This window comes from Belonocnema kinseyi, chromosome 6, assembly GCF_010883055.1.
Source record: "Belonocnema kinseyi isolate 2016_QV_RU_SX_M_011 chromosome 6, B_treatae_v1, whole genome shotgun sequence".
Lineage (NCBI taxonomy): Eukaryota > Metazoa > Arthropoda > Insecta > Hymenoptera > Cynipidae > Belonocnema > Belonocnema kinseyi.
The window spans coordinates 129,402,219-129,410,367 of NC_046662.1; positions in this window are offsets into that span (position 1 = coordinate 129,402,219).

The following is an 8,149-nucleotide window of genomic DNA, read 5'->3' on the forward strand; positions in this document are numbered from 1 at the left end:
GCTCCTAAACTGAAGGCCTAAAAATTTGCAAATTTTACAATTAGTGTTATGTAAATTGTATTGGTATCTTAAAAGAGTATAAATAGTTCTTAAATTAGTTTTCAAAAATTTTCTGCAGTTTACCTTTTTTTACATACCTAGATGTCAAAAAAGCCTACCCAATTTTTTCAAATTTTAATCACTTATTTTCTAAGAGAAAATCACCCCTGTTTACCAGTTACTGAAATGGATTAGAAAAAAATTGCCAAGATCCAAGAATAAAAATTGAATGTGCAGCGAATTTTAACATTTTTAATTGAGATTATCTTTAACTTTGTGATATCAAAAATTTCCATACACATTTCTTGAACAGTTAATAATATTAACGAATTTGAAAATTCCCAAATAATAAGACTCCCCAAATAAAATTGTTTCTTAATCAATATTAATTATTTATTAAAACTACGATAATAATATATTGTTATCAAATAAATTTTTTTTTAATATTTAAAGTATTAAAAATTATTGTTTGAATTTAAAATTAAAATTATACAAAAAATTTTACCAACAAATTAATATATAAAAACACGCGTTTTTTAATTAACATTTCGATTTTTCAGAAGAACTTTTGTGATTTAAAAAATACTATATACATTTTCAACCAAAATATCTTATCCAGAAACATATTTTGTTTTAATTATTATTTTAAATTTAAACAATAATGTTTAAATATTTCAAACATTAAAAAAATTGTTTCTTTGGTATAAATATTTGATAATTTCAAATAAAAAAAAAAAAAAATTGTCAAAGAAAAATGCTTTCAGCACTTGTTTATCTTGAAATGTCTTTCTATAATACTTTTTTCTAAATTAAAAAGTATGATTTTTCGAGAACATTTTTTTTATAATTAAAAAAAAACTGTACCGAAAACCTGGATCAAGCTTCAGATCTGAAAAAATTCAGCGATACATCCATGTCAAACTTTTCTAACCTCAAAATAATTTTCTACTGCTTTACCGTCATATTTTACGAAGAATGAGAAAACAAGAATTCGAGTTTTAGAAAATAAATCTGTTCAGCTTTGACTTCAACCGTGTTTTAAATAATTAGCTAAATTGTTATATTTCACTAAGAGTGCTTTATTACCATCTCTGTCACTCCTACGGCATTCACCTTAATATCGCTCCTCTAAATGCTCTTAGGGAAATTGAGTCAATTGTCGAGAATGAGAAGTGCCGCATATACTGGAACTTTATATTCTCGACAATTGTTTCTGTTGCTCACTCGAGGCCTGACATGGTTCTTCTTGACTTCGAGAAGCGAACCATGTTCGTTATCGAATTTTCGGCACCAGCTGACAAAAACATCATAGCCAAGGAGAATGAAAAGAGAGAGGTATCGAGACCTTATAAAGGAGTTGCAACGATTGTACCCGGAATATTCTGTTAAACTGATCATCCTTATCATCGGTGCTCTTGGAGGTGCCAAGCTTTCACTTGCTAATAGCCTAAAAAGCATCCCTGCGTGTCAACAATATGCTAGAATACTTGCGGGAAAAATGCAGAAGGCGGTTGTCCTTGGGTTACTCTGTGTTTTTAGGGTGCACGAGGCTTTTGCTGGATCGTCGTATTGATTCCTTTACAGACTGTAACCACCTATCTCACGATTGTGAGACGTGGTTGTGGCTGAAATTTTACCGCGATTTCGCTGGAAGCGGGTGCAATTTTTCAGATTAGCACCCACTCCCGGCGAAATCCTGCGGTTCTCCTTATGACAATAGGAATTTACTGTTCATAATCGCCCACAGGTCGTATTTCTTAACCGATTTAAAAGTTTTTTTTTTTAGAAATGGTCAGCAATTAATTTTTAAGAGAATTGTGGTTTGCTTTTTTTTTAATTTTTTCCACAGAGCAACAATATATAAACAAATATAGTGATAAAATTGACCATTTTAGCTTTGTGAATTTTTATCTCAAGAAAAAATACAAATAGATACTCACTATCAGTCGGAATTATTGCACATGCATTCATAGAACAATTTTAATAATATTTAACTTAATTATTATAAACAATTTTTATAAACAAATTCTTATCAGTGTTTTTTTATCATAGAAAAAATCGTTTAGTTCACGCTAGTTGCTAATATTTTTCATAAGAGTCATAATCTGTAACATTTTTCTAAACAAAAGTGATTCACAGATTCATGTTTTTTTCTTCAATAATTATTAGAGTGACATTTATTGCGGCGACTAACTAACGAAATTAAATAAAGAATAATTTATATGATTATTATAAACAATTTTTTAAACAAAACTAGGATTTATTTTTTTACATGCAAAAAGGACGGTTTTCCACTGAAATGATCCGACAATAAACTAACAGTGATTTCAAAATTAGATATAGGACATTAAATAATAATTTGCGTAATTATTAATAACAATTTTAAAACAATGCCTGACAATCTGCGCTTGGTCGTAGAAAAAAATGATTTTTTCTTCAATCATTTTTTTGATAATCTTATTTGTGTGATTGAATCAATGAAAAAATTGATACTTATAATAATAATGAGATTATTATAATTATAATAAAGATAATTTCAACGCAGCCTCTCTCAGTTATATAAACGAAAGTTATGATTTCTCTTGCGAGAGCGCGTGCGAGAGATACCCACCTAGCGGTGAACCTGGAATGGTACTTCTTAGTTGAGAGTCACTTGTTCTTTATTTGTTTTTTATGAAGTTACGTAAAAAACAAATGAAAGATAAGTGACTTCTGAATACGCAAGTACAGCGTTATTGCACCTAATTTTCACTTGTTCCTCATTTATTTTTCAGGAAGTTGCATAAAACAAATAAAAGATAGGTGACTTCTAAAAACGCAAGTACAGCGTTATTGCTATGGACAGTTTGCTACAAAAATTGTTATAAACAATTACGCAAATTATTATTTAATGTCCCATATCCAATTTTGGAATCACTGTTAGTTTATTATCGGATAGTTTCAGTGGAAACCGTCTTTTTTGCATGTAAAAAAACTAAATCATAGTTTTATTAAAACAATTGTTTATAATAATCATATAAATTATTCTTTATTTAATTTAGTTGGTTAGTCACCGCAATAAATGTCACTCTAATAATTATTGAAGAAAAAAACATTTTTTTCTACGAGGAAACGGCCGATTAGAAGACTTGTTTAACTAAATTATTGTAAACAATCTATATTGTTTATGTTTAATAAAGCTTAAAGTATATAAATGGCTTTAAAGACAACTGTGAATCACTTTTGTTCAGAAAAATCAATTCAGCTATGAGAAAAACTGGTTTATAAAGAATTTGTTTAGAGACATTATTTATAATAATTAAGTTAAATGTTATTAAAATTAATTATGTTCTATGAATGCATGTGCAATAATTCCGGCTGATAGTGAGTTTCTTTCTGTATTTTTTCTTGAGATAAAAATTCACAAAGCTAAAATGGTCAATTTTGTCACTATATTTGTTTATATATTGTTGCTCTGTGAAAAAAAAATTCAAAAAATCAAACCACAATTCTCTTAGAAAGTAATTGCTGAGCATGTCTAAAAAAAAACTTTTAAATAGGTTAAGAAATACGACCTGGGAGATTATGAATAGTAAATTCCTATTCCAGACCACTGTGTCCTGCCACGACCGTGTATGCAGTAGTAGTTTCCTTACGATCTGGAGGGGAAATGTCGGTCAAATTAATCCAACAGATGGCGCCACAAAAAGTAGGTCTGTCTTTTTCATTGAATTGCATTAAGAAAAAGCAAAAATAATTAAAAACTTGATGCTGTTTGCAAATAAATAAAAAAAATATATATAAAAAAATAAGAGTAACTATTACTAATTACTCAAAAAACAAAAAGTCGTAAAAATATGTAGTTTAATATGAATAAAATTTAATTTTGAGATACATTTTGAAAGCAGTTCGATCTTCATATTTCTATGATTTATTTTGCTGATATTATTGATTTTATTATTTGTTATAGTGAAACAAAATTATTTATTGTTGAAATCATTAATGTAGCTAATGCAAAAATTAATAATATTTAAGGCCCCAATGACAAAAATATTCAAAACATATACATGATCAGAAGAATGAATAAAAAAATATATTACTTGTATCCAATATAAATATAATAATAATTAAAATATGTGAGACTACAACTTAAGGGGCAATGTAAAGAATCTTTGAACCTTTAAAATTTTAACAATTTCAAGTTTTGAAGGAAATATTTGTAAAAAGTAGTGGTAATTGTAATTAAAGTGCTTGAGGGAATCATTTGGTAAAATGTTAATGACACGATTGATAAATGAGAAAATGAATTTAATATTATTCAACATAATGTATATATTTATTTAAATTAAATCAAACATCATATATACATTTATACAGTTCAATAATTTATTTATTGCTTAATCTTGAAAGCTTTTTTCTCGCTGCATTCAGCCCCTAATAATTTTATTGGAAAATTTAAATTTAAAGGAGATTTTGAATTAAATAGTTAATTATATTATTGCAAATCTCATTTCTAAAATAAACAGACTATAAGCTATTAAAATCCATAAACAAGCGTACTGTACTCATGACGCACAGTTGAAGGAAATCCACTTTTTTCATTCAAAAATGTCCAGAGCCTTCAATTTTCTTGCGATTTTAAGTTTTTGTATTTTAAATTAAAGGCCATTAAATTCTATAAATCTTGACTCTCCGAACTTTTGTCTCATCTATTTTTTTATTAATAATTTTTCCAGTCAAAGTATGAACAAAGTCTTATTATCAGTGAAATTTTTTTTTGCTGAACGTGCTTCCCATTAACGTAGGAATGACATTTAATAACAAAAATAATTAAAAAGTTTATAATAACCACTATGATAAACAATTTTTGTGGCAAAATATTAGAATTTAAGATTTTTCAAATTATAATTTCCTTCAATTGCCAGAACGACTTCAGGTATTCTTTAAAATAATAAATATTTAATAATATTTGATGAAACATAACAATTTAGATTTTTTTAAACAAATTAGATAAACAAACTTTAATTGTTGGCCCTTTCGCATAGAAAATTTTTTTTGCACTGAAAGTGTTTTAAGCTATTGGACGAATGACTGCTAGTCACAAAAATATTAGAAAAGTTAACAATAACCATTGTTATTAACAATTCTTGTGGCAAAATATTTAAACTTTAACTTTTATCAAATTTAAATTTTCTTTGATGGCCAACTCGATGGGTAATTGTCAAAAGATTTTGTATTAAGTGAATCTTAGCATGCAGTGTTATGATTCATTTCCAATCTATTATGATTGAAAACCCGACTTTTTCCAAGTGAAACTGCCAACATTGAGAAATTTTTTATGTAATTTGTTTATAAACGTGTAAGTTGTTATATTACACTAAATATGATCGAAGATACATTTTTTTAGGAATATCCGTAGCCATTGTAGCGATTAAGGAAAATAAAAATTTTGATAAAATCTTAAATTTAAATATTTTGTCATGAGAATTATTTATAACAATGGTTATTGTTAACTTCTCAAATGTTTTTGTGACTTGCAGTTATTCGTCCAACAGCTTAAAACATTTACAGTGATTATTTTTGTATTTGTTTCTTATTTTTCTTTAAATTGTATTCTAAGCTGCTCTGAAATATGTATCATTTCAATAAATGTATATTATTATAATTCATAATATGCATACAAATTAAATCATACTAGTTCTTATTTCCTTGTTTTTATAATTTTTTATTTTTAACGTTGTTTTCTACGATTAAATAAAAACTACTGAGCATCTGCATAGAGTCTAATACAGGAACCTAAGTATATAGGGTCCTATATAGGAGCCTATGTCCTCTTTCGTCTTTTCTGTGCTTTTTCCAAAACGTTCATTTTTGAATTTTTTATCTTATGTTTTACGATTAAAAGAAGATCTACTCGTCCAATCGAAAAATGATTAATAATAAATTTATAGATCTTTTTAGGCGAACAACTTTTGTCTGGTAATTTAAGTTCGACTAAATACTAAATACGACTAAAGCAAAAAATACGTGTCCTATCAAAAATTATAGCTCTTTTTTGGATGAACAATTTTTGTCTCATTTTTTTTCGTAGCTAATGTCGAAAAGTGATTCATTATAAATTTGTAGTTCTTTCAAGGGTGCGCCATTTGAGCTTCTTCATTTTTTTCGTATCTTGCATAGTTTGACCAAAAAAGTGGAATTTTTCAATTTTTCATTATTTTTGGTACGATCAAATTTGGAATGTTCAACTTTTCGACTAAATTACAAAAGTTGTTATGGTAGTCCTGTAGGGCTTTCAAAAAGCAAAGTTTTTCTTTTTCTGGCTTTTTTCATATAATGCGTTGTATGGCTTAAAATGTTCATTTAAGTTTGTTTCTTTGGGTTTTGAAAATGCTCTAATTCTGAAAATTTTTCTTTTTATAGAAAAAAGTCTGATGGATAAATTGTTTAAGTTTTGAAGTACTATGAACAACCGTGCAAAGAATCTTTATATCTTGAAAAAATGTGGTTTCAAAACATTTTGTACGATCAAATTTGGAATTTTCAACTTTTTGAACAAATTGAAAAAGTTTTTATCATAATCTTGTAGAGCTTTCAAAAAGCAACGTTTTTCTTTTTCTGACTTTTTTCATATCATGCATTGTTTGGCTTAAAATGTTCATTTTAGTTTTTTTTTTTTTTTGATTTTGAAAATGCTCTAACTCTGCCAATTTTCTTTTCATAGAAAAAAGTCAAAAGGATAAATTGTTTAAGTTTTGAAGTACTATGAACGACCGTGCATAGAATTTTTACATCTTGAAAAAATGTGGTTTTAAAATTTTTTTGTACGATCAAATTGGGAATTTTCAACTTTTTGACCAAATTGAAAAAGTTGTTACCATAATCTTGTAGGGCTTTCAAAAGGAAATTTTCTTCTTCTTTAGACTTTTTTTCGTATCATGCGTTGTTTGGCCTAAATTGTTCATTTTAGTTTGTTCTTTTGGATTTTGAAAATGCTATAACTCTATTAATTTTTGATTTTTCGAAAAAAGTCATAAGAATAAATTGTTAAATTTTTTGAATACTATGAATAATCATACAGAGAATTTTTGAATTTTTAAAAAAGTGGTCTCAAAAATATTCAAATTTTCCCACTTGAAGAATTTTCATCCAAAATGGCTGGCTAACGAACTTGACCTTAAGTTCAGGACACTAAACGAGTGTACAAAGGACAATCTAATAGATTGCTTTTTTCAAAAGTTATCGTGTTCACAGACAGACAGGCAGCCATACATACATACATACATACATACATACATACATACATACATACATACAGACAGACACATTCGTATAAACCTGTTTTTCGGATTCACGGGGTCTCAAAACCTGGACATTTGACAAAAACTGGGGGGGGGGGGGATCAAATTTTATACAAATCTAATACCTTCTCTGATGAGAATGTAATAATGCAAAAAAGTTTGCACTTTCGACACAATCGAATTCGAATTACGAGATACATAATGAGAATGTGTTCGTTAAAGCTGAAGGAGGTTCGACAAAAGAGAATTCTCAATCACCAAATAGAAGTTATCGATGTTTTGACCTTTAATTTTTTTTAAATTGCGCACAAATGAAGGGTAAACACAAAGATGTGGTCTTATATATTTGAATGAAACTTGATTCCCTCAAACATTTGAACCGCTGGCGACCAAAAGGGGACACGGCCGGATTCAGCCTGAGAAGTATTGTCCTGAGTGTCAATTTTAAAAATCTTTCTAATTTCAATGTTAAAGAATGATACTTGTAGAGAATTTCAAGGCGCATCTTTTTTCCTATTGCAAAAATTTATAGGTTTTGTAGTTTTTGAGATAATTGGTAAAAAGTCGATTTTTTGAAAACGAAAAATTCCAAACTTTTTTCACTTCAACTCGCGCTAATTTAGCCAATTTTCATCATTTCCCGATTTACCTAATACAAAGTACGTGTTTAAGTCTTCTGAAACTATCTAAGAAAGAAAAACGAGAATATCATGAATTTTAACCTTCAAGCGCCTCGTTTAGCGAACGAATTTTAAGCTACGGAAAGCTTTCAGTGAGAAAGTTTTTCATTAAGATTCAAAGAAGTTTCCTGGAAAGTTTTAGATCAATTG